Source organism: Marmota flaviventris, chromosome 1, assembly GCF_047511675.1.
Source record: "Marmota flaviventris isolate mMarFla1 chromosome 1, mMarFla1.hap1, whole genome shotgun sequence".
Lineage (NCBI taxonomy): Eukaryota > Metazoa > Chordata > Mammalia > Rodentia > Sciuridae > Marmota > Marmota flaviventris.
The window spans coordinates 41091191-41117180 of NC_092498.1; the positions used below are offsets into that span (position 1 = coordinate 41091191).

At 35.3% G+C, this 25990-nt stretch overlaps 1 long non-coding RNA gene across 2 annotated transcripts in view; it reads left to right on the forward strand.

Moving 5' to 3' along the window:
* LOC139704667 (uncharacterized) overlaps positions 1-25990 on the forward strand; it is a 193091-nt gene that overhangs the window by 24556 nt on the left and 142545 nt on the right. For both annotated transcript variants that reach the window (XR_011706549.1, XR_011706548.1), the window contains exon 2: positions 10815-11005. This is a non-coding gene — a long non-coding RNA (uncharacterized lncRNA). The remainder of the gene's footprint in view (positions 1-10814; positions 11006-25990) is intronic.

Genomic DNA, 25990 nt, shown 5'->3' on the forward strand with positions numbered 1-25990 from the left:
CCTTATTAAGAAACAATTTGGAGACTTGGCTTGTATGTATGCAAGAAGCCACTAGAAAAAGTGTGCCCAGGTGACCAGTGATCATTTTACTCTATTACCAGTTTGGTATATGTAGGTGTTATTTTGAGGGTCCTCAGAGAAATTACACTGGAATGGGGAATTTCTGTGTCCCTTTAACTATAGGTAACTGAGGAACTTGACAGGTTCATTTCCCCTTATTGTCTTCAGGTGCTTCATTTTTTCTTTTTAATTTTCTAAATTCTAATTTGTTATATATGGCAGGAGAATGCATTGCAATTCATATTATACAGATAGAGCACATTTTTCATATCTCTTGTTGTATACAAAGTATATTCACACCATTCATGTCTTCATACAAGAACTTAGGGTAATGACATCCATCTCATTCCACCATCTTTTTTGCACCCCTTGCCCCCTCCATTCCCCTTCATCACCTTTGCCCTATCTAGAGTTCATCTAATCTTCCTATGCTTTCCCTCCCAACCCCACTATGAATCTACCTCCTTAATCAGAGAAAATATTCAACATTTGGTTTTTGGAGATTGACTAACTGCACTTAGCATTATATTCTCCAACTTCATCCATTTACCTGCAAATGCCATGATTTTATTTTCTCTTATTGCCAAGTAATATTCCATTGTGTATACACCCCACAGTTTCTTTATTCATTCATCTACTGAAGGGTATCTAGGTTGGTTCCACAGTTTAGCTATTGTGAATTGTGCTGCTATAAATATTGATGTAGCTTCTTCTCTGTAGTGTGCTGTTTTTATGTCCTTTAGGTATAGACCGAGGAGTGGGATAGCTGGGCCAAATGGTGGTTCTATTCCAACCTTTCTAAGGAATCTCCGTACTGCTTTCCAGATTGGCTGCACCAACTTGCAGTCCCACCAGCAATGTATGAGTGTGCCTTTTCCCCCACATCCTTGCCAACACTTATTGTTTTTTGTATTCTTAATAGCTGCCATTCTGATGGAGTGAGATGAAATCTTAGAGTAGTTTGAATTTGCATTTCTCTAATAGCTAGAGATGTTGAACATTTTTTCATATATTTGTTGATTAGGTATTTTGTTATTTTGGTGTTTAGCTTTTTGGGTTCTTTATATACCCTAGAGATTAGTCCTCTATCTGATGTGCAAGTGATAAAAATTTGCTCCCAAGCTGTAGGCTCTCTGTTTACTTCATTGATTGATTGATTGATTTTTGCTGAGAAAAAGCTTATTAGTTTGAATCCATCCCATTTATTAATTCTTAATTTTAATTCTTGTGCTATAGGAGTCTTATTAAGGACGTTGAGGCCTAATCTGATATGATGGAGATTTGGCCTACTTTTCTTCTATTAGATGAAAGTCTCTGGTTTAATTCCTAGGCCCTTCATCCACTTTGAGTTGAGTTTTGTGCATGGTGAGAGATAGGAGTTTAATTTCATTTTGTTGGATATGGATTTCCAGTTCTCCCAACATCATTTGTTGAAGAGTCTAGCTTTTCTCCATTGTATGTTTTTGGCGCCTTTGTGTAATATAAAATAACTGCAATTATGTGGGTTAGTCTCTGTGTCCTCTATTATGTACATTGGTCTATCAATCTATTTTTGTTCCAATACCATGCTGTTTTTGTTACTTTTGCTCTATAGTATAGTTCTTAAACTATAGACTGGTATAGTGATGACACCTGCTTCCCTCTTCTTGCTAAGGATTGCTTTAGCTAATCTTGGTCTTTTAACTAATACCAATACTCTTTAATTTATTTTAGGAAATAGAAAAAGAGGGAGTACTTCCAAACTCATTCCATGAGGCCAATGTCACCCTTATTCCAAAACCAGGCAAAGACACATCAAAGAAAGAAAACATCAGACCAACATCTCTAATTTATATAGATGTAAAAATTTTCAATAAAATTCTGGCAAATCAAATACAAAAACATATCAAAAAGATAGTACACCATGATCAAGTGGGGTTCATCCTAGGGATGCAAGTTTGGTTCAACATATGGAAATCAATAGATGTAATTCATCATATCAATAGACTTAAAGATAAGAACCATATGATCATCTCAATAGATGCAGAAAAAGCATTTGACAAAATATAGCACACATTCATGTTCAAAACATGAGAAAAACTAGGGACAACAGGATCATATCTCAACATTGTAAAGGCTGTCTATGCTGAGCCCCAGGCCAACATCATTCTAAATGGAGAAAAATTGAAAATATTCCCCTAAAAACTGGAACAAGACAGGAATGCCCTCTTTCACCACTTCTATTTAACATAGTTCTTGAAACACTGGCCAAAGCAATTAGACAGATGAAAGAAATTAAATGGATAGATATGAAAAGAAGAATTCAAATTAGCACTATTTGCTGACAATATGATTCTATAGTTAGGAGACCCCCAAAATTCCACCAGAAAACTTCTAGAACTGATAAATGAATTCAGCAAAGTAGCAGGATATAAAATCAATACCCATAAATCAAAGGCATTTCTGTATATCAGTGACAAGTCCTCTGAAAGGGAAATGAGGAAAACTACCTCATTTACAATAGCCTCAAAAAATAAAATAAAATACTTGGGAATCAACTTAACAAAAGAGGTAAAAGATCTATATAATGAAAATTACAGAATCCTAAAGAAAGAAGTCAAAAAAGACCTTAGAAGATGGAAAGATCTCTGTTGTTCTTGGATAGGCAGAATTAATATTGTGAAAATGACCATATTACCAAAAGCATTATACAGATTTAATGCAATTCCAATCAAAATCCCAATGTCATTCCTCATAGAAATAAAAAAAAAGCAGTCATGAAATTCATCTGGAAAAATAAGAGACTCAGAATAGCTAAAGCAATCATTAGCAAGAAGAGTGAAGCAGGTGGTATCACTCTTACACTAGACTACAGAGCAATAGTAATAAAAACAGGTGCTTCTTAAATATCTCAAAGAATCACAGATTTGCAAAGACTTCAGAGAGGTTAGTAAGATACTGCACACAGCCAAATATGTTTTGCCACCTACCTGTATTTGTAATAATGTTTCATTGACACACAGAAATTCTCATTCATTTATATAACATCTAGAGCTGCTTTTGCATTAAAATAGAAGAATTGAATAGTCGGGACAGACAGCATATGTTAAACAAAACCTAAAACATTCATTTGTCCTTTTACAGAAGAAATGTGTTGACTCCAGCCTGATCTCATCTCCTCATTTTGTTGATGAAACAACTAGAAAGATTAAGTGACTAGACCAAGATCACACCACTAACAGAATTGGGGTTGAATCATACATATTTTGAGGAAGGAGGATGATAAATATCAGAACGTTGACAAATGTGTTTTAACAGAAGAATAAGGGTGAAAATAAATGTGCTATGATTTGATTTACCCAAAGACAAAAAACTAGCTCAACTGATTTACTTCTCTTAGTGAATAGATGAGTTGTCTTTATGTCATACAAATGGAGCAGATGCGAGACTTCAGTCAAGTGATATCACAATTTAATGCAGTTAGGTTTCTGTTTTCCAAAGAAGAACAGACTATTTATTGGTTGCCCTCCTGTGTTTCAGAATTATATTCCTCAAAAGTTGAATAATTGATGGTAAGTCAAGGAAGACATTTTTGTAATTGCTGAAATCTTGAATGTATTAACACTGACTAACTGTCCCTGGGTTGTGCTGTGGCACCAGCTGACAGTGATGAAATCTATAGAAGTAGGGCACATTTCCATAACATGAATATTCAGGGTTGGTGATGCAAGAATTATTATTAAACCACTGAGAAGGAACACGTTCTCCTTATTATTTGATTGAATACTAAATACTGCCTTTTAAAAATAATTCAGTATGAATACTTTGATAATGAGGAAAGAGTGATGCTTGGGGAAAAACGCATACATTTTCTTATGATACATAAGCAGGAAATTAAATTAAGTTAAACTATATAACACATCTAGAGGAACTGTTTTGGAATCATTAGCTGTATTTCATCTAAATCTGTCTTACATATGCTGAATTATAATGTAATAGAAGCCCAGCTAGAACTTGATTTATGATTTATATAAAAATAGAATATGTAAAGAAGCATACTTATGCATAAATAAAGACCCCTGAAAATAAATAGAATGCCTATCACAAATAACAGTGATATTTAGACACTGAATATGTTTGCCACAGGTCTGAGTAGAGATATTTGCATTTATGTAAATGATAGTATGTAACTCTCAAAGATCTCTAAGGATCCCTGGTACACAGTTGAAGGGCCATCATGTATGAAGTAATTTTATTCCTCATAGCAGTGATTTTATGTATAGATAATAGAAAAGAAAGGGAACTGATTTCACTTATTATCATTCATATATGAATTAAGCCTCTGCAACATTCCAGACAATGGATTAGACTCTGGTTCTACACAAGTAAAATAGATAACAGAATCCCTGTCCTCTGAAATACATGATCTAAAGGAAGGTACAGGCAGGGAAAGAGGAAATTCCAACAAAGAATGATGTATGGTCTATAATACAGAGAATATGTCTATAATACAGGATGCTATGGAGAGTAACTTCTCCCTTTTGTCAGCTTTTCATTGTTTGTTTGTAGCTCTTCTCCATCAATCAGTTTAGGAGACATTGTCCCTAAGGCCAAGATTCGGCTAGATATCATTCTGCTATTCTTTTCCTACCTCCTCCTGCCTTGTAGGTGTCAGATGTCTAGTCTTGACTTACCAGTAAAGTTGTCCTTCTCAGACGCTCTGCTTAGGTGTTTGTCGCTTGTTAGTTCTTTGGACTTTAGAATTTTCCTTTAGAATTTTTCTCCTCTTCCTCTTCCCTCTCAGCCAAACTAAGTGATCTAATGTCTTATCAAAGTTCACTCTGTCAGCTAGTAAATCAAATATGTTAATTTATCTATTAGGCTTTCTAGTTAGCTATCACCAACCAAAATCCAGGTATCATGTAGTAATTTTATTTTAAATGGGAAGTAGTAAGGACTACAAATCTATTCTTCTAAGGATGGAAGGTCAAAGACTTCGTCATCAGAAAGTGGGAGAGACCTTTTTGGTTCATCAGATCACACTCTATCAATGAAAGGCAAATAAACAAGAGGCTTGGTGATGCAAGGTCAGTAAGAGCCTGGGGCAGTCAAAGAGAGTCACAGGTGGCTCTTTGTGGCCCAATGGCCTCTCATTTCATCCTTTTTTCCCCTTATTTTTAAAATATCTTTTTAGTTGTAGGTGGACACGACATCTTTATTTTATTTATTTTTATGTGGTGCTGAGGATGGAACCTAGTGCCTCATGCATGTGAGGTAAGTGTTCTACCACTGAGCCACAACCCCAGACCTTCCCTTTATTTCTTAAAAGTATACCAGCTATGTGTAGTGCATGGCACCATGATGTATTGAGAAGAACCTGGATTTTGGAATCACACAGTGCTCAAATCACATACTCAATTTTAGCAAAAGTAAAAGTACACTTAATGTACTGTTTGGTTTCAGATTTGCAATCAATCCTTTTTTTTTATTTCTTTACTAAGACTGGTAATAAGCAGTAGTTTTTTGCACATGTCTAAGAAAAGAAGCTTTGCAGAGAGAGCAAAATTCACCCCCATGGAGTGAATTCAGAATCTGGCAGATCTACGTTTTTATTCAAAAAGAGTCCTGTATCATAATCATACTCTGAGATGCTAGGGGTGAATGAGTAACATCTGAAAACCTCAGTCCATCTAAAATGGCAACCTGAAGCCAGGGCCTCCCAGGGAAGGGGCAGAGATCCCCTTCAGGGTTGTGCAAAACCTGGTAGCAGGCAGCATTGCATGGGAGGCCATTGCTGCGAGAGTTGGCAGCCGAGAGAGAAGCTATTATGGGACGACTCTCCTGAGGTAGGTGACAGTGTATACATGCTTACAGATATCAGATTCTGTCCAAAGAGTCCCTCTGGAAACTGTTTTTGTCTTTACCTTTTAGGATTGAAAAAATAAAAAGCAACAACCTCAATCTATTTTGTTTGTTTTGTATTATAAAATAAGTTTAAGTCCAAGAGAGTTTATAAAGTCTTATAGAAATGGACAGTAACTGATAAAAACAAGTTTGAAAGGACTTAGGATTGATGTGGCCAAGCATTTCAGTAGAAGGGGTAGACAGCTTCTAGAAGATGTTGTAGGGTCTTGCCTGAAGCAGTGGGGGTAGACTGTGAACCAGGAATCTTGTCCTTACTAGAAAGAAGGGAAAATGTCTAAAACCTTTCACTCACTGGGCAGAGTGCCAGAAATAGAAACCAAAGAAGCAATTAGAGTGAACTGTAACAAAGCATTCTCTTTCTTCTCTCTACTACCCAGTGGAAGATTGGTTATGGGCACAGGTCATGGGGATGAATGACTGCTGCCCAAGACACCATGGTCAGGAGTTGGTAGAAATATGGCATTGGCAATGACTTTAGAGCCAAGTAGATTCTTTGTGAATGGTTAGGTGGTGCCTGAGCCAGTCGTGAGAAGATGAGTGTTGAAGAAGACACTGGACAACGTCTTGGGAACAGAAAGTTCATAAAAGTGCTAGGAAATGGGCTGGAGAATGGAACACTCAGTGATGTGGACATGTAAATAAAATGCGAAAGCAAATAAAAAGCAGAAGGAATGAGGGAGGCAGCAGCCACAGGGATTGAAGGCAAGTCTAGGATCATTTCCAAAAGGATGGAGATGTGCTGATAATAGCTTGATGATAAATTTTGTGTTTTATCAGGGAAACTTGGTGCTTCCCCTGGTAACCCACCCCCAGAGCTTCTGTTCATCAAAAACTGTAGATTCTTTGGTTTAGGAGTTTCCTGAGGCAAAAATATCTTCTGGATTGACTGGAGACTTCATCAGGGTCAGATCGGAGCTGCTCTAAAGTCTCCATGATACCTGCTATTGGTCACCTTTCTTATGTTTGAGTTTCATGTACATAGGACTTAGACTGGGACTCTTTTATATAACTGAGGAATAAAAATCATTATTGCAGATTTCATTTTTTGCTATTATGAATTATAATGAACTCATTGCCAATCTACCATAGGATATAAAAAGTTATCTGTTAGAACATTAGTGTCTTGTTGTTTTATGTAGAGTTATTCCACTTAATAACATAATTAGAATCATTTCTGCCTTATATTAAAATATTACAAAATGCAAAGTTATCATATTTTTGGTACAAGTGCAATGACAGAAGATATAGTACCTTGTGATAACTTATTGCTTTTCAAATGACAGAATTAAGTTTGGTCCTGAATTGAGTTGTAATTTAATGAGTCTTTTATAGAAAAAGTAAGTCATTAATGCAGACCTGGAAAATGTGAGTGAGGCAGGTAGGCACCTCTCCCTAGGTTACACTCCTGCAGTTAGTCTCAGTGCTGTGCTGGAGCAGCAAGGGGAAGTGTGAAGAAGGTGGACAAGGAAAGGGACGAAATGGGCTGACATTAATGGCCAAACACTACTGTTGTCTCTGTTTCTGAGGACACACAGTTTTTGAAACTCTTCTCAAGGAGAATGTCTGGTTCCTCCATGGTTAGCAATTGCTTTAAGCTCTGTTCATGCCCTACTGCCAGGTCCTGTTTCCCTTCTGCTCAATTACTCAGTCAGCCACATTCAACAGTCCACCCAGGAAAAGGCTGGTCACTCTCAGGAGGAGTGATTGTTTGGCAGGACTTGGGTCCCATCTGGACAGTGAAATCACCTACCATGGCTTTCAGCACACAGTTGCCACTGGCAGTGGGTGAAAAATGATCCTTTGATTGGTTCAAGGAACTTCCCAGTAGAGAGGTAACAACCTGGATAAATAGAATGATTGGCACCAGTAACTTAATTTTTACATGTTTTATTTGTTTGCAAGGGCTGTCATCATAAAATATTGTGACTGGGTGGCTTAAACAGCAGCAATTTACTTTCTGGTGGCTGGAAGTCCAAGATCAAAGGGCCCGTGGTTTTCATTTTCCCTGAGGCATTTCTCATTCGTTTTCATGTGGCTATCTCTAGCTGCTTCCTCACATATCTTTTTCTGTGTACGAAGTACTCCTTGTATATCACCTCTTTTTATAGGGACACTGGTCCTCTTGGATTAGGGCCTCATCCTTATGACTTCATTTAATCTTAATCACCACTTCAAAGGCTTTTCCTCTCTATATAGTCACTCTGGAATTTAGTCCTTCAACATACAAACTTTTTTATTTTTATGTACTGGGGATTGAAACCAATGGCTCGTTACCACTGAACTACATCCTCAGCTCTTTTTATTTTTTATCACAGGGTTTCACTAAACTTAAGGCCTTGGTAAATTGTTGAGACTGGCCTCAAATTTGTAATCCTCTGCCTCAGACTCCTTAGTCCCTGGGATTATAGTCATGCGCCACTATGCCTGGCAGCATATAGATTTTAGAGAGCACAATTTAGTTCATACATAACACATAACATACAGTTTCTTGTATTTTGGTGAAGAACATCACTAGAAATGTAACATAAACAAAAAATAAACGTGAATTTTTTAAGGCACTGATATTTTAGAATTGCTTATTAATTGAGCTCAACACAGGCATTTGGATTAATAATTGTGGGTTATATTTTGTCTAGGTGGAGCAACAACTTATTGTCATGCATAAAGAGACAGGATATCCTGAGTAGATCCTGCACTTCTGTGTACCTGCATATAATCAGTTATGACAGATCCCCAGAAAGAATGGTGACACTTAGGTAAAAGGTACTAGGTAGAATTCCAGCAATATTTAACAACTATTTATTGAGAACCCATTGTGCCATGCTATAGAGATACAATAGTAAATAAGATGGCATTCCCCTCTCCCACCCAAAGCTCAAAGGAATAAAGATATTAAATAAATTAATATATAGATTCGTGTTTATTTTATTAAAACTTAAGTGTTAATAAAAGATTACATTTTATTTTTTTTTCTTTTCAATTTTGGCTTTGAAGAGGACTGTTTTTCCTCCCTCTGAAGTTTGTGTATCTGGAAATTAGTTGACAGTTACTGCATGGGCCCAGGCAAGGACTGACAGGATAGTATCTGAAGTCATATCAGCTCTTTGCAGTCAGCATTGGGAATCATCAGCATATAGACAAAACTTGAAGTTACAGAATGGATTAGACTGTCCATGTTCAGTGAGACAAATATTGGTTCAGAAGAAAAGAGGGACTAGAGCAGGGGCCTGAGAATACCACCATTGAAAGATGAGGTAAAGATTTGGGTTCATGCAAAATGACTGAGACAGAACCCTTTGGAGAGGCAGGAAGAAAGTAGCGCTACAGAAGACAAGTGAAAGAGAACATTTTCTGGAATAAGAGAATGGAAAATCCCTCCAAAGTTAAGGACAGGAGAATGAAAATGTGCACATGGGATTTAGCAACAAAGAGGTCATTGATGACTAATGAAAGTGGAAAAGACAAAACAAAATCCAGTGGGTTGAAGCATGAAGCATGTGAGCAATTTGAAAAGAAACATCTTATTCTAATTAATTTGGAAATATCTTTTATAGCTACAATGATTATGGAATATGACGATGGATTTCAGTAAAGAATGGAAGTGCCAGGGTGTCCTGCTTGGGTTTAAGTGAGGCTGATGGTACTGGTCTATCCAGTTTTTATCAGGTTAATGTCCAAAGTCTTGAAAAATAGAAATAAAACAAATCACAAAAAGTAAATCAGCAAGCAATTAAAAAAACAGCTCAAATTCTCTTAAATAATACTGAAAGTTTTGGATTCCTGTATCAATAAGTCTAGAGTTATAGTGAGCTTCATTGTGGCTTTGACCCATATTCTCTTCATTTTCCTTTTTTTCCCCCATGGGTTTGATTTATTATCTGGCTACAAATAAGATGGCAGCTGCATTCCTAAAGGAATAAGAGGAAATGCATGTACACCTTTCCCATGTGATAATTTGAAACAATAATAGATGCTAGTAAAATGGAGAGCTCTATTTGGTTTAAGTCAGTTTAGAGCCTCTTAGGAAATGAGTCATATATACTGTTTGTGGAAGGATTCTCTGACATAGGAAGGAATGAAGGAAGTTTGGTAGAAGTTAGGCAATAACAATACCTATAACATTGAATTGTATGAATAACAGCCTTTATTAACTTTCTCTGTGCATTGAAATTTTTCCTGTAGAGAATTTAAGGTGTTATTTTAGCAGCTGAACCCTGATAGAGTCAAGTCAGTGATATAATTGAGGTTCCTTAGAGACACTAATGTATATAAATGTACTTAATTTTATTGCTAAGGAACACATTCTCTCATCCTTTCCTCTTTTCTGAAAAAAGATTACAAAGTGCTCAAAGTTATTTGCTGCAAAGGGAACTTTCATAAGTAGTTAATGAAGCTTCAGAGCCTGCACTGCAGGGTATTTGATTATTGGAAGATCTTCACATTAATCCCAAACTCCTTCTCAGCTCTCCAAGTCTATCATTAAAGGCATCTTCTCATTGTTCAATTTATCTCCACTGATAATGATCTTGATCCATCCATTTATGAGCCTACCAGTGTCTCACTGTGGGTTGGGAAGCCCATGGAGCATGCAGCATGACCCTCACTCCTCCATAACCATCCCCTACACAAAATGCTTTCTTCTTATGGCAATCAATAAATTAAAATATCACAAGACCAAGTGGGCTACATTTTATTTGAGACATAATTACACTATCATTTTTTCTTTCCTTCCACTACAACTACACTTTTCATACCTAACAGGACTTGAGATTTATACCTGGAGTACAATGTTCCTGGCATGTGTGAAAAGTTCACGGACACATTCTAATCATTGCTTCATATCCTCCTAGGTTACCCCTGTCCGGCCACAGTCTTGGTGAGCAGTTCTGAGTGAGCTTTCAACTTTATGCTGCCAAGTTCTTGTCTCAAGCTTAAGCTGCACATCTTTTGCCTTCTGCCCTGGGGCTTCTCTGAAGTCACAGTGTGGACACCCGGGGAGACACTTTGCATTCCCATGCCAACAGAAGAATTAATACCAAAGGTAAGCAGTTTTGAGATTCACTCTAAATAATTCCCTAAAGGTCCTGACAACATTGTGTATCGGTTTCCTATAGTGTTCACCAATTTAATAAAACATTTCTCAAATAAAAGATAATAACATTGAGGCAGAGCTTTCAGAAAATTTTATTGAACTTAAATGGAAGTCTTTATGAAATTTTATACACGTGTGCATCTATATAATCACCACCAAGATCAAAATACAGAATATTTTGAGCACCTCAGAAGGGTATTTTGTGCCCATCCAGGTTCTGAACTTCCTATAAAGAGATTCATACCATATATCCTGTTCAAGGGCTGATTTCTTGCACTATTATGCTGGAGGGTTTTCCTGTGTTGCTGAAGGTATTACTGAAAGGGTCTTTTTAAATGTTGTATAGTCTTTCATATTTAACCATTTAGAAAGTATTCCTATATTGGCTTTCCCTTATTTATTTTACTCTCCATGATTTCTCATTCCTTTTCCTTGGGATCTCATTCCAAGTAAACTACCTTCAGCCATTTCTCCTTTTCTCCCTACATCCCTTGTCCAGAATCCTAGTGCCCCAGGGTTATTACTGTGAATTAGGAGATAAGAATTTTCTTATTTAACACTGTTCCTTACTTGATATTGGACCCCAGAAAACTACTTCCTCACTGAAGTGTTCAAGTTTCCTCATCTATACAATTTAAGGATTCCTGAGATGTGTTCTTGATTCAAATTCTTCAGTTCTTCAGTATAAAAGTGATTTCTGGGGCAGATGATACCCAATAAACAGAAATAAATGGTAGAATTTTATGCAAAAGAGACCATAGGCAAGAGGTAATCTTTTATAGAGAGACTTTCTTGGTATTCTAAAATTTCACCACTTGAGTGGCGTCTGTCTACCTGGTGGCTTCTCTTGAGCTGAGATAAACTCATATGGTATAAAGGAGTCACTAGGTAGAGAAATTAGGACTCAGCATAGGGGTGGCTGGAAGGAAACAAGGATTTTGGATGAAAAAGCAATGCACAGACTATGGATTTCTGCATTTTACTTCCTCTCTTTTCTCAGGAAAGCTGAAACTATAGACCATTTTAAAGTTATTTCTGTGGCAAAATGTATCAAAAATAAGACATAAATTTTAGGAAGTTGGTTGATGATAGAACTCACCTGAAATTTGGGGAGGAAAAAAATATCTGAGAGATGATAACACCTTCCCCTTCATTCTATGATATTTATTCACATCAGATCAGTAAAACCCTTTCTAAGTAACTAGTATAAATTGCAAAACCATTATAGTAATTGATTTTATATTTCACTGGTGGATGTCACCAAAATTTGCCCTCAGTTGATGACTTTGCTTCCATAGTAACTAGTGCAATTTAAATGATAACAAACATAAAGAATAGGAAAAAATCAATTAGTAATATATAACTCCAATTAATGTATAAATGAGGTTATACATGTGAAGCAAAAATTTTTGAAAATGAATATAACAGTTCAACAGTTGTGTTTGGACAGTGGGGAATGGTGTACATACTTGTTTTAAATAAATCTGAACTCTGTTGCACATATTCAAACATACCAAACTTTAGGCTTTTATGTAAATAAGCAAATGTAAAAGAGCTAATTGTGAAATCAGTCCTTACTTAATTATGTATTGTCTAGATTCTGTCTGCCCCTTTCTCTTATTTTCAGTCACTTCATTCTTTATTGGCATTTCTATCATAAGGGACAGAACAGAAGGTAAAATTAAAATGATTTTATTTTGCATCTCAAGAGCTCTGTCTATGAGGACACATTAATTGCTTCATTCATTTATCAAGGATGTATTGAATACATTCCCAAAACTAATGCTCTTTGCTGTTCCTCAATTAGGCAAAGCATTTTCCTGCCTTGGTGTCATGTGCTCCATGTTCCTTTTGTCTGAATAGCTCTCACCTGACACCTACATGGATCAATCACCATTGCTTTATGCCTTTGCTCAAATATCATCTTCTTAGAGAGACCTTTCCTGCTAATGTTTATAGAATAGCAAACTTCACTCCTACTCTGTGCGCCCTCTGCCCTAGCTGTTTTATACACCATGTTTGTTATAATATCTGACACAGTCTATGTTCATTCATTTGTTCATTCAAAATAATTCTTCTCAATAAAATAAGATCAAGGGGCCTAAGTAAAGATATTCTCTGTTTTCTTCTTACTTCTACATCCCCAAGTTCTAAAATAATAATTAATACTTAGTATTTAATAGGAGTACAATAAATATTCTTTGAATGACTGAATAACCATAAGGTGAAAGAGATGGACTCTTCTTGTCTCTGAGGAATTATTTTGAAGAGCTTAATAGTTTTAAAAAATGAATAAATAAAATTATAATAGAAAAATTATGTTAAGCAAATGAAATTTATAAAAATAATTATAATGGGGCTGGGGTGTGGCTCAGTGGTATCATGCTCTCCTAGCATGCATGGGGCTCTGGGTTCGATCCTCAGCACCACATAAATGCAAAATAAAGATGTTGTGTCTACCTGAAACTAAAAAATAAATATTAAAAAATAATTATAATGGATAGTACATCATATCATAGACATCTAATCCAATTTACTGGGTGTCAGGGAAAATTTGTGGAGAGGTTGGTGTTAAGTTGAGGACATGGGGAGAGTAGGGACATGAAAGAGTGGTCCCAAAAGTGGAATAAACTGGCCTGACTGGACTGGCTAAGGAGCATATTTCTATGCTATTCTTTTTGGGTAGAGCATATTTTATGTGACTAGCATAGTGTTTAAATAATTGAACTTGCATGTTCATAGGTGGAATGTATCCTGTTCAGTTAACTCCAGGTTTCCTCACTACTAATTTCCTCATATTATACTCATAGGATTTATATATTAGGCAGACATCAATGGACTTTATAAGCATGAGAATCAGCAAACTCTGTTTTAGAACCTTCCAAGGTATCAAAGATTGTCTGAAATCTTGGGAAGGGGGCACAGTGAGCCTTTGTACGAATCAGAATAATCAATGTGAAACACTGCTCTTATTTTACAGTTTCAAAATACATCAGATAAAATTTCATATCTTGGAATTTTATAAAACTTTAAGTAATTTTCTTTTTCAGTGAACGCATGTATGACTACTACTATGTTTTTAGGAGGGAGAAATGTGTATATACTATCCAGAAAATGTAAGTTTTGTAGTGGGCATATTTCACATGAGTTTTATTTCCACACACTTTTTGTTTATGGGTATCTAGGCAACATGGCCTGGAAGTTAGTAGTGCATATGCTGAACCAGACTTTTGAGGGTTGAATCCTAGCTTCTGAAGATACCATCTGTATGTATAATTGTGGGAGGTTACTAAACCTTTCTGGACCTCATTTCTTTCCTCTGTTAAACAGGACTGTAACAGTGCCTGCTTAGTAGACTTGTTATGAGGATTAAATAATTTATGTAAATCCCTTAGGATGGTTTTGGCATTCAATAATCTCACAATAAATATTAAGACTATAACCATTTTCATTATAATTACTATAACACATCCAAGAAAATACTGGAAGATATTTAACTTTTCTTTACAAGAGATATATCGATTATTCATGCTGCTCTCAAGAAGAGGGTGAATGTAGAACAATAGTCTCATAATTGACAAATAATGGTTTTTAAGGATGATGTCATTTAATTTAACAAAACTTGGCCAAATATGCATGTGACTTTTTGAAAATATGCTAAAGGAAGAATTTTTGCAGTTTTCCTATCTTTGCCTTCATAAGTAACTAATTTTAGGCAAAAATATCTAACAACCTAAGGAGTACTTCATAGAAGGAATTAAGTTATAGTGTTTTAGTTTTTAATTTTTTATTAGTTGCTCAAGACAATACTGACATATCATGCATTTGATTCAAATAGGGAAAATCCCTAAGTTAAAAATGCATTTGTGTGCAAAGCTCTCAAATCTGGTAAGGATTAAAAGTAGGGATCTTTGATTTTCTACTCACTGCATTTCTGGTAGCATTGAATGGATGATGGAGCTCTTTGGCTGTGGCCTCCCTTTCTGAGAGTATAGCAATTACACCATGCTCATGAAGAATGGAACAGTCTATCTTGGTGAACATCACTGGGCTTGTTGCTGAAGGGAAACTCCCATTTATTACTAGGTTTTGGAGAAGAAAATAAGCTCTGTCCTATGATTTGGTTTACATATGACTGTTTTGTTTTGTTTCTTCATAATCTGGATCCACTGAGAATATGGTTGGGGACTTTGTGGGGAGGGAGTGAGAATATCAAAACCTGGTTCATGTAAATCAGTCAGAATGAATGGGGATATTGTATTGTTTATGAGATCTGGCTATTCATCATTTTGTCTCCTGCCAACATGTAAGCTTTTAGAGGCTAGCATCCAGGCTTATTTATTTATTTAGAAATTTGAAGCATTTAGACAATCAGCTAATTTGAAGGTTTTTTTTTTTTTCAAACAACTCTCACTTAGTGTAATAGTAATATGTTCTTATTCAAGATCAAGAGTAACTAATATACAATATGCTGTGTGAGCTAATGCACAATTACACTTTGTGGTTGAAGGAGTTGTTATAGCTCCTTATTATACATTTACTATATACCAGGTCTGCATTCTCTCAAGGACTATTCAGAGCTGGATAAAGGAGGAACTATTATTAGCTTTGTAACAGACAAGGAAACTGAGATTTTTACAGAGGTTCTAATAGGGGAGAAAGGAGTGGTTAAAACATTTTTTAAAATTAAAGTAATAAGTATTTTTAAAAATTTAAACAGTGCAGGCATATGGTATTACTCCATTCACTTCACACTCTCTTTCTACAGAGGGAGCACATATTGGTTGGTCAGAATCATCCAAAACATTTTATAAGCATAAACAAGCACTTGCACACATAGGCTTGTTGGTTTCTTTTTACAACAAAGATAGAATATACTGCACATTTGCAATTTGCTTCCCATTTACATTTGACTATAAATGGGTATCATTTCATGTCAGTACACATAATTTAACCTCATTCATTTTAACACTACATAGTATCTTATGGTATGTGCAATAATTTACTTATACATCCCCCTTTTATTATAATTCAAACTATTTCCAGTTTTTCTTTTAAAAACAAAGCCTAAATGAACATCTTTCTTCTCTGAGAGCTGGTGTAAATATTTGTGTAGGGTTGTTTTCTAAAAGTCGAATGATTGGGTAAAAGGTATGTGGGCTTATCATTTTGATAAATAATGTCAAAATGTATTCCTAAAACATTATTTTATTGGTTTCTACAATAGTGTATATGAGATCTTGTTCCTGCTGTACCATCTAGACATTAATCTTGAAAAGTGTCAGAGCAACAAGTGAGCCACGACATGATACTGTTTAAGATTATATCTGTTTTACTACTCATGAGGCTGAACATCTTTTCTTTTAAAAATATTTTTAGTCATAGATGAACACAATACCTTTATTTAATTTATTTTATTTTAATGTGGTGCTGAGGATCAAACCCAGTGCCTTACACATGCTAGGCAAGCACTCTACCACTGAGCCACAACCACAGACTTGAACATCTTTTCTTCTGTGAATTGTTGATTTACATTTTTCTTTTTATTTCTTTTAGGTTGTTACTTTTTGTTGTAGATACACAAAAGCATTTTGTACATTTATATTTATCAGTAAAATATGCAAGTCTCTTTTCTAAATCTATCAGTTGAAGAATCATTTATCTAACCTCTTCTGGTTTTCCAGTCCATTTTCTCATAAGTATGTTACTATAAAAAAGCAACAAACTTGAGAAGCAGGACTGAAATAGAGGAGAAAGAAACTATATAAATAATTCATAAGTTGTATAACAAATTTTTGAATAAGTAAATTGGTTGTGTTTATCACCAAACTAGCTGGTTATCTTGATAATTTAGTAAAATACAAGATAAAAATTGCATTGTATCATAATATTTTCTATTTAACCTGGATGAGTACTCTTCAGATTAGGAGTAGTGTCTTTCTCCTTTTTGTATTATTAGCCCTTAGCCAAATAATTGTTACTGGTTGTCTCTCAATAGTGATTGATGGATAAGGCAGAGTAAAAAGAAAATCAGACCAGTTGTCTTTTGTTTAAAAGCATGACAACTCATTCTTTTAATGACTTTTAATCATAAGTGGCTAGTGTAAAATATGAAATTTAAGACCTACAGTAATTCTTAGGTAGATGCATTTTCCTTTGCTATTTTTGTCCTGTTTAGGGAAGATATTTATCCTCATGATTTGTGACATAAATTTACAAATCACCCTAAGTACATTTGTCTACTTTTCTACAAGGAACTCACATTAATCCTTAAAATTATTATTTTTAAACCATTACACTTTAAATACAAATACCTATATGAAATTCTACTTATGTATTACTAAGTGGGTAAAACTCTGTTATTGACCTTTTTTACTCACTTTGAGAAATCCTGGGCATAGAGAAATATTGTTCAAGTACCTGAGGAATATCCCAAAGGCATTACTACCCTAAAGAAAGCCTCTGTTTCACTGGGAAGAAAGTAATTTTGTTATTCAGTGCCCACTTTTATTTAGTTCCTTTTGCCTCCTGACTCATGACCCATCCTTAGAAGATGTTAGTTACTAGTCGTGAACCTCTAAATCATAGATTGGCTACTCTTGCCTATCTTTTTAGAAAGGTCACTAGCAAAATCCTATAGTAAATCATCTTGATAGATAAAAATTTGGAAATATTGTTGTCTTAACATTAACTACTTCAAAAGTAAAGTCAGCTAATGAGAGCTATACTATGAACTCCATGGTATTCAGTTTCGTTTATAAATGCCTGAACATGTCATTCATTTATTCTGTTAAAACAACATTTCCTGAATAGCTACTATTTTCCAGGTGGTAGGCTATGCACTAGGGGTTAAAGACAATTAAGACATAACACACGGAAGATGGAAGGAGAACCTTATTGTTATACAGAATACATATATGATGTTGTGATGAGAAAAAGAAAAAAAAGTGTGTCACATTAGATTGGATAGAGAGAAAGGATGGGAGAGGAGGGGAGGAGTAGGGGGGATAGGAAGGACAGCAGAATAGAATAGACAATATGATTGATGTATGTACATTCCATGTATGTATTATATGTCAAAATACATTCTGCTGTCATGTAGGACTAAAAAAAATAAAAATAAATCGTATGGTAAAAAAAGACATAACTCAGTTTTCCATAATTTCATATTCTAAAGTCTAATTTCTTTACATTTTCATTTAAGATAAATAACATTTTCAAATCAATTTCAAGAAAAGACCTAGATTCAGCTTATAATATGGCCAACTTTTGTCCATCCAGTGTAGTAGGACACCACTATGTAGAGGAAGAAAAGAAATATGAAATTAGATTAAACAATTTAGAAATCTGAAATTATATTGGAGAGTGTGCTGGGAGGAAATCCCGCCAAGGATGGAAAATTGATATCCAGAATCTTTGTAAATTAGTAAGCAAACAGTCCTTTCTGGAGAGCCTAATAGTAATAAGTGAGAATGTGCAACAAGAGATAATTTAATGTCAATAAACTCAAATTTCTAGGGAGGTAGATAGTTGGCATCCAGTAAATCTTAAGGTGAGCAAGCCATGGCATCATAGCTCCACTATAAGGGAGAGTTTAATCTAAGATTGTTAGAAGGGGAAAAGAGTGGAAAGAGTGTGGCAGGCTTCTAGATCTAAGAATATTATTAAAGTAGATCCTTAGTTCCTGAACAAGGTAGAAACCTGGTTAAGCCAAAGGCATACAGATTATTTCTTGGGGAGAGCCCATGGCTCTTTTTCTCTTCTTGCATTCTTCCAGCTGCCCCCAATCTCCTACACTCCACACTCAAAACCCACTTTCAATTTTGTCCTTAAGGAAGAATGCTGTCAGGGATGGACTTATGTCCTAGTGTTAGAAGAAGGAACATTCTAAAGGGTTGAAAACAGAACACAGGTGGATATGGATACTCATGTGTCTTCCTTCCAGAATGACAAAACATAGGCTTTTTCAAGGTACCTGTGACATTTTTTTTCCCCTCTTCTGATGCTTTTCTTCTGTCACAGGCTTGGAACAAACTTCCTTTTGAGAATTGGATTCCCTGTTCCCCTTTATCAGTGCTGCCCCAGTCAGCCATCGGGAGGCACAAGGGAGACTCTTTCCTGTCTCTCCCCTGCTCCTTTACATCTCTATCTGGAGTGTATATTGGAATTCTTTCTCTTTGGACAAACACAGGGACCATCAATGGTCCCATGCTTTATTCACTGCCCTTCAGGTCAGTGTGGCCTAAGAGATAGAGCTTACTCACAGGGGCATCTAAATCACTGTGCTCCTCTTTTTGGTTTGAGTTCAGAACTGCATCTCATAAGATGCTTTTTGATGTCTTTCTCAGGATCCTAGCCAATGACGATATTTGGATATTTCTGAGTTTTTAATCTTATACCATCATATTTTCACTCCTACTAGCTGGGTGCTTATGGTGCATATCTGCATTTCTAGCTGCTCAGGAGGCTGAGGCAGGAGCTTTGCACATTTGAGGAGAGTCTGGACAACTTAGTGTAACCCAGTCTTAAAATAAAAATTTACAAGAGGGCTGGGGTTGTGCTCAGTGGTAAAGTGCTTGCCTCACATGTGTAAGATACTGAGTTTATTCCCTAGCACTGGAATGAACAGGCACCCTTACTAGTTAAGATGAGAATTGGGCCTTGGAAATAAGCAGAAGCTCTCTTACTAAGGCTGATGCAAAAAGGCTAAGATCAGGGTATGACATTGTGTTTATACACATCATCCTAATCATCCAACTATGTAAAAGGAATATTTTATACTCACTTTACAAATAACAAGTTAAGGAACTTGTCAAAGGTACATGAAGTTTAAAGTCTATCCTGGTTCCACATTTCAATGAAACTATCCTTCAAGGTCACCAATGACCTCCTTGTTGCCAAATTTAGTGAACCTGACTCTGTCCACATTTTTCTTTTGCTTCTCAGCTGCATTGAATATTTTGCCATGTCCTTAAAATAGTCTCTGCACTTCGCTTTTCTGACATAAAACTCTTCTGGTATTCTCTTTCTTGCTACCTGTTTCCTCTAAGTCTTCTTTGCAGCTTTCTCTTCCTTTATCTGATTTCTAAATGATAAATGTGTCAGAATTATGATTTCTTTTTCAAAATACTCTCCATATACCATCTTATCCAATCAGATGCCTCTAAATTATATCTACACTTCTCTGATCACTCAGTATTTTGATTAATATTTTGCCTTCACCCTATTATTTCCCTATCTTATTCTACTCCAGCCACCCTGACTTCCTTGCTAATATTTAAACATGTCCTACATACTTCTGCTCCAGGGTCTTTGAATATACTATTCTGTCTGTGACACTTTTGCTATCAGACACACAGCTTGCACCTTAATTTCCTTCTGCTCAAATGCCACATTCTTATAGAGACCAACCCTGGTTATTTTATGTATGTAGAATAATATTCACTGAAACTTCAGGCCCTCCTACTTTCCTCACATTCTTAGTTTTCTTCATAACATTTATTACATGCAACACACTGTGAAGTTTCTGAAGGCACAGAGTGGATGCTCCATAAAAATATTTTTATACAAGGTTTATATATTATCAAATACCTCAAAACTGTAAATTTACCACTGAGTCTGCTTTCCTGTACCCCAGGGTCCTGGAAGCCATGGAGAGTCGCAGTTAAGATGTTGGGCTCTGGAGCCTGAGCATCAGACTAGAAACTTAGCTCTCAGCTCTAAACTAGCAGTTGTGTGACGTAAATACTTACTCTCTCTATGCCTAAGTTCCCTCTTTGGTAAAATAAGGTAATACAATACTTTATAAGTTGTTTTAAGGGGTAAATTATTTAGTAGATGCAAAGCACTTAGTATAGTACCTCCTCTGTAAAACAAACGCTCAATAGTTCTTAGATGTTTTGTTGTTGTTATTATTATAATATCTACCACCTACTGGATACACAGCATTGTTATACAAGTTTATCAAGCTTATCCAAAACAGAATCCTTGGGTTTTCCCCCCAGACTTTTCTCTCCTCTAATCTTCACTGTATCAGTAAATGGCACCACCTGTTGCTTACAAAATTAGGGGCATTATCTCAAATTTCTCTCTTTCCCTTACCTACCACATCCAATCTCCTGGCAAAGGTATGAAGATTATACCATCAAACCATGTCTATATTTTTGCAATTCCATTGCTATTACCCTGATCCTGACCATTGCTATTACCCTGATCCTGACTCCACGACCTCTGTTCTTTACTTTACTAATACATGCCTTTAAACTTGTTTTATTTTCTTTGCTTGTTCCCTTACATTATCATGCAGAATCCATCATCATGTTTAACAGTTATTTTACAAGACTTCCCAGTCACATTCTTCAGCGACTTCATCATGTGTAGAATAAAATCCAAATTCTTCATGAACTACAAGGCCCTGCAAGATTGCAAACTTGTCCCTTTCTTCCACATCATCTTGTCCAACTGCCCTTTTAATTCACCATACTTGAGTCATCCTTTTTGCCTTTTTCTTCCTTGAAATTATTTCTTTATCCTTTACTGATTCAAAGCTTGTGCACTGATTTTTTCTTCTACCTGGATGCTGCTCCTTCAGGTCTTTTAATAGTTGGTTTGTTTTCTTTCTCTAGGTATCAGCTCAGAAATCATCTGTCCCCTGCACCCTTGTAAAATTTAGATATTTTACGTGCATAATTATATGATATTTGAGTAGGATAGTTTGAATTGTTCACTGAACCAAATTGCTAGTGAAATAATTATTCTTATCAGTGACTTTCAAGCTTCATTCTTTTTCTCTGGACAACATTTTCTATCAATAAACTCTTAATTTGAATTACATTGTATAAATATGATAAAATCAGGACTCTTGTGCCTGCATTGGGATAGGTGAAAAGGAAGGAACCAGACTCCAAGCTGTTATTCCTTTCCACTGTTCCCTAGAGACATACTGACTCTTAGAAGCCGGATTTTAAAACCAACTGTCTGCACAAACTACACATAAATAAAGCAGTTTTGAATTAGAAAGATGACCATGTCTACACCCACATAATATAAAGTATCTAATCAATTTAATGAAAAGAGATTTTTATTGCATTTTCTTATTTTATCTTCAAAATTTTCTTCCTATAACTACATTTTCACCTTGAGGTTAGTCTGGAAAATGTGTTCCTAGCATCCAGCCTTGCACAAAGTAAATGATTTTTGACTAAATTAAAGACAGACAAATTCTATCTTTAGTTTTATGTTCCTTTCTGAACTTTACCAAAGTTTCATGTTTTATCTGGATAACATTTAATATTTTGTGCCAATAATATATTCAAGCATGATATCTATATGGCCTGCTTACTGAGTACCAGGAAATGCTAGGTGCTGTCCTGCATTAGGAACGTTTTTTTCCCCCCTCATTGGTGCATTGTAAGTGTACATAATACTGGGATTCATTTTGCCATATTTATACATAAACATAGTATAATTTGATCAATCTTGTTCCCCAATATGAGTGTTTTACTTAATGGTCATAAAAATCTTTGAAGGTAGGTATTATCCCTAGTTTTACTTATGAAGCATGTATAGTTTAATTAATTAGTACCTTATTTAATGGATAGCATAGGATCAAAAATATGGTCATTCTGACTTGAAGTTGTATTTTCTTTTACATTACAAAAACCCCAAATTTAATTCTCTGATCAATAGAGAGGAACTGTAAAAGAATCATGTTAGTTTTGAAAGTCCAAAGTCACAATTCATTAAAAAATGAATGTTAAAGGGGAAGTCTCATCATATTGGACTGGTCTGGAGGCAGAGGCCACAGGAGCATATGTTGAGCCTTTATTGTGGTTTCCATGGAAAGGAAAGGACAAGGCAGAGTAAGTGGATTAGATTTGGCTATTTTGGGTAAATACAATAGGTTCTGGGTAGAAGGGCTGACCATTCCTCATCTTATTTATCTGGTACCTGGTCCTTGGGGATTATTACAAGTGGAGAGAAGCCTGGAGGCAGTCATGGGCATGTTATATCAAAGGCACACTTTAGGAGAAACCTTTATTATCTCCAGAATTGGCAGCCTTGGAAAGTGCAATTTTACCAGGTAAGCAAGGCCCTAAAATGTCAAAGCATCAGAAATACATAGTTATTACAATGATAGGTGTCTGAAAGCCTTTTCCTAGAGCCTCTACAAATGCTTTGGAAGAACTCTCCTGTCTTTCCCTTTTGAGCTGGGAGACCTGGAACTGCAATGCTGCAAATCTCACTACCACCCCTAGGCTGAGGTTGAGGCACAGAGTTGGGTGGGCATAGAGAATTGTAAAAGCATTAGAGTCATTAGGTTTACTCTGAATCTTGTGGATCTTTGGCTTTCAATTATGTGAACCACATGTTTTCTTATTCTTTAAGTCTGTTTATTGTTGCTCATTTGTTTTTGTTGTTCTTAGACATCCTATTGTTGTTGTTTTCAGCCATGCTGTTCTAACATTTACAAAACCACAGTGTGAAACCTACAGGGTCTATTTGGAAGGGATTAATTTTCCATAGAAATGGAGAAATATTGCAAGTTTGCATTGAATGATTGTCAGATGTGTTACAAAGGCTTACTAAATGTTTGTCCTCACAGAATAAAGGGAGAAAGCAAGACTTTTAGTTGCATTTGCATTTAATAGGTGACTCCGGTTGCTGACCTAAGTGTAATATCTTTCTTAAATATCTAATCACTGCTGGATAGGAGAAAGTCATGTAGAATTTCTATAATAGTCTCCCATTTTCAATATTTCATGCTAGGGTAATGGAAATTCATATGGAGACTTAAAAAAAAGCTTACAGGTTTTCAGAATAGGAAAGCACTATTATTTTCTTGTGAAAAGATGGTTAATGGGAAAACCTCAATCAAATTCATTTGTTCAGTTTATGCTATGTGTATGGCGGGCATAATAGTACTACCCCATCTAGGTGCACCCATTACACTGATAGCCTAATTAACGTACATATCTTGAGTGTGCATGTGTGGTTTGTAGGTGTGTAAATATATTTTTATGAATTTGTATGTGTATGAACATGAAATATTTTTAACACAAGAAACATATTTCAAATCATATCCTAGTTTAATAAATCTGAGAAGTGTGATTTCTTAAAAACTACTTAAAATATAATTTATAAGTTTTATTTAATTAAGATGCATGGTTTTAAATAAATTAAATAATACCCAAAAGTGATTATAACAAAAATCAGTGCGTTCCTTTGACTGTCCATCTAATTTTAGATTTCAATGTTGATAGCTTTTAGCTCTTTGTTTGTTCCCATGATTTCCATATTTTATAAAAATATAAAGGGTTTCTACTGCTGTATAGTTTTGTTTGTTACATGTTGATTACTTTTTGATTTATTTATTTAATTCCTTTGTACTTTTACCCCCTTTCTTATTCTTTGTCAATTTAAAAAACAAAACTATGATGTTTTGTTTTTTAAATTTACAAATAAAATTATATGTAATTTTGATGTGGACATAATGTTTTGAAATACATACACATGTAGAATGGCTAAGTCAAACTAACATATGCATTACCTCACATATTTTTCCTGGAACAAGTTAATAGATTACTGTACAACATGGTGCCTGAAACTATCACAATGTATTATATATTTGAAAATTGCTAAGAGAATAGGTACTAAGTTTTCTTATCTCATCTGCTTAATGCAGTTCTAGCACTAATTTAAGTGGGTAATCATTATGATAGTGTAAACAGTGTATGTTAAGAAGTATAATATTATTGCAGTAATAATAGTCATGCTCTTGTTTGCCTAATTTGTTTCACATTGATTTTTGTACACATCCCACAATATTGCTTATCATAACATTGATTGATCAAGTTTATATGTTCCAGCAAATTTGACCTTCCTCTTGTTTGAGTTTGGCTTCCTTGCTTTCTGCCTACTACACTGCTGTTAAATTGTAGGTCTTCTTTACCTCTCTTATGGTTCAATTATCATTTTCTGAATTGTGTGTCTCCTACTTTATAGCTTTGATGTCTTGTGCTGCTCAAGTATATTCTACAGCTGCTTCCCAAGAGAAGTGGCAAGAGAGTTCTAACATCTTGTATTCTGTTTTCAGGTTGTGTTGATATTAGTTTGAAAAAAACAATCCTCCAGAATTCTGAAGTCATTTTTTCATTTTCTTCTAGAATCCAGTGCTATAGAGAAATCTAATGCCATTATGATTCTCTGATGTTTTCTCTTCCATCAAGTGTTACTAGTCCTTAAATTACCCCTTAATTCTCATTAAGTATTTTTAGAATTTTATCCAGCTCTCCTTTTGATCTTATCTTGCTGTGTGATCCAAACCACTCTCAGTAGCTAATCTCTCTTCTTCAGTCACTGATTGTTTTCTTTCTTTCTTTTTTAAAAAATTTTTTATAACTTCTGAATTAATATAAAGAAATTACAATAACTTTGTATAAACACTAATTCAAAACATTTTTGCTAAGCACCAATAGAACAGTTTCTGATCTTTTCACTGAAAATAACTTAATCATTGAAAGACTGCCTCAAACTGAGTTTATTTAGAATTTTACTTAAGAAACATAAAGCTGCCAATCAGACCTTCTAATTAGCATTAGATGACCAGGTTAAATTCTTATGAGTAAAAAATAACTTTTAAGTTTTAACCTGTACAATCTAACGGAGGGGATCTGCTGGTCTCAAGCTGGTCATCACAGGTCATGCGTCCACAAGTCACGTAACATCCTCACAGAACATACAAAAAATGAGTAATAAGTATATATACAAAGTATCATATACATGTTCCTTTATATTTAAGTGGAGTAATGCCTAATTCCCATGGGTATACAATGCAGCAAGGAGCACAGAAACAGATACCATTACTAACCTGCAAGGACAGTGGAAGGAATAAAAAGTCCTGTGCCCTGGAATGGAGCAGAGGCTTTGTGGACC